Genomic DNA, 2,429 nt, shown 5'->3' with positions numbered 1-2,429 from the left:
GAAAGAAGGAAAAAGGGAGGGAAAATTGATTGGAGGGCTGAAACATCCATGTAAATTTCCAACTAAGTGGGATTCTGAAGAGCAGGACTGGCATTGTGAGTAAGTAGCAGCCAAAATGACACCATTTGAGGAGGAAATAGTTCTGTTTTCATATTTTATCACTGATATTTGTCTGTCTGTCTGAAATTTATACTATTACATATTCATTCCTGTGTATCATGAATCTTTCCAGGCTTCAAGAGTTTCTTCTGAAAATGTAAATAATTCTTGTGAGAAAATGTACCTTAATCACATGTTTGACTTACATCTGGGTAGGTACACTCTAGATTTCAGGAAGAAAACTGATTTTAGTCCACTCGAAAGAGGAGCATATTTTTACAATTCTGGATAGGGCTAACACTGCCAAAGAGAATCTGGATTCACCTAGTATTACTACATAAAATGACATGTAACTTGATTTCAAATAATACTCTTGATTTATTTCATAGAAGTATTTTTGTCCTAATGCAAAGCAAGACCCATATAAGTAAAGATACATGGCTGCTTGGACCGGGACCGATACCATCTGAGACGCACGCGATGCTGGCAACGCTGGAGAGGGTGGCAGCTCTGCGCAGAACTTGCCTCTTCTCTGGCTGGGGCGGCGGGAGGGGGCTGTGGACTGGCTGCCTGCAGTCAGATATGAACAATATAAAGTCATTGGAAGGGGTAAAAATTCTGGATCTAACAAGAATCCTGGCGGGACCTTTTGCTACTATGAATTTAGGAGATCTTGGAGCAGAAGTTATAAAAGTGGAGAGACCAGGAGTTGGAGATGATACACGGACTTGGGGGCCACCTTTTGTTGGGACAGAAAGTACATATTATCTCAGTGTTAACCGAAATAAAAAAAGTATTGCTGTTAATATCAAGGATCCAAAAGGGGTGAAAATCATCAAAGAGCTTGCAGCTGTTTGTGATGTGTTTGTGGAAAACTATGTCCCTGGCAAACTGTCTGCAATGGGCCTGGGATATGAAGATATAGACAAGATTGCTCCTCACATCATCTATTGTTCCATCACAGGGTATGGTCAGACAGGTCCAATTTCTCAGCGAGCTGGTTATGATGCTGTTGCCTCAGCTGTTTCTGGTCTGATGCACATCACAGGGCCTGAGGATGGAGATCCAGTTCGCCCAGGAGTAGCCATGACTGATCTTGCCACTGGCCTGTATGCATATGGAGCTATTATGGCTGGATTGATACAAAAATACAAAACTGGGAAAGGACTGTTCATTGATTGTAACCTACTGTCATCCCAGGTGGCGTGTTTGTCCCACATAGCTGCAAATTATCTTATTGTTCAAAAGGAAGCAAAACGCTGGGGTACAGCTCATGGCAGTATTGTTCCTTACCAGGCTTTTAAAACCAAGGATGGCTATATTGTAGTTGGAGCAGGAAATAACCAGCAGTTTGCCACTGTGTGCAAGATCTTGGATTTGCCTGAGTTGATTGATGACTCCAAGTATAAAACTAACCACCTTCGGGTACAGAATAGAAAAGAGCTTATTAAAATATTATCTGAACGGTTTGAAGAAGAACTGACCAGCAAGTGCTTACATCTTTTTGAAGGCAGTGGAGTCCCATATGGCCCAATCAACAACATGAAGAATGTATTTGCAGAACCTCAGGTATTACACAACGGCCTTATTATGGAGATGGAGCATCCGACTGTGGGGAAGATTTCCATCCCAGGACCAGCTGTGAGATACAGTAAGTTCAAGATGTCAGAGGCCAGGCCGCCTCCCCTGCTTGGGCAGCACACGATGCACATCCTGAAGGAGGTCCTGACATACGATGACAGGGCCATTGGGGAGCTGCTCAGCGCTGGAGTGGTGGCCCAACATGAAACCCACTGACAAAGGAAAAGGGTTCTTCCTCGTAACCTCAATCCGAATACCCTGGCAAAGGCAACACTTTGCTTGGACCCTTCTCCCCAGTTCTGATACCACTAAAAAGAAGATTTAAAGAAACTCCAGATTTCCTGCATGGCGTCTCCAGAATGGCTCTGGTATTAATGAATCTAGTGCCTTTTAAATGTACCCTACGTTTTGTTCCCTACCATTTTTTTTTTCAGATGATGATTTAATTATGGATTTGTGGGATTTTTAAAAATAAAGATTTAAATTTTTTCCTGGAAAAAAAAAAAGAGATACATATTGGTGCAAAGATATACTTGCAAGTGTGTGTGTGTGTGTGTGTGTGTGTATGTGTATGTGTGTGTGTATGAGAGAGAGAGTATTTGTAGTTGGGAAAAATGTTCAAAGGGATTTATTTGAGCTTGATAGTGCTGGTCAATAATTTATAGAGCTCAGATATAGAGTTTCAGCGCTGTTAGATTATTTGCTCAGGAAATATACTTGAAGAATCAACACCTCCAAAGACACGATAA

The 2,429-nt window shown here is 41.8% G+C and overlaps 1 pseudogene across 1 annotated transcript; it reads left to right on the top strand.

Annotated features, from left to right (window-relative positions):
• Positions 1-552: 552 nt before the first annotated feature.
• On the top strand, positions 553-2,179 carry LOC104660785 (annotated as a pseudogene). Its single transcript, XR_747759.2, has one exon. The product of XR_747759.2 is annotated as a succinate--hydroxymethylglutarate CoA-transferase pseudogene (transcript).
• The last annotated feature ends 250 nt before the right edge of the window (positions 2,180-2,429 follow it).

The sequence above is a fragment of the Rhinopithecus roxellana genome, chromosome 2 (genome assembly GCF_007565055.1).
Source record: "Rhinopithecus roxellana isolate Shanxi Qingling chromosome 2, ASM756505v1, whole genome shotgun sequence".
NCBI classification, from domain to species: Eukaryota; Metazoa; Chordata; class Mammalia; order Primates; family Cercopithecidae; genus Rhinopithecus; species Rhinopithecus roxellana.
Note: the sequence above shows the minus strand (reverse complement) of the source record. Positions and strands in the feature narration are given on the sequence as shown.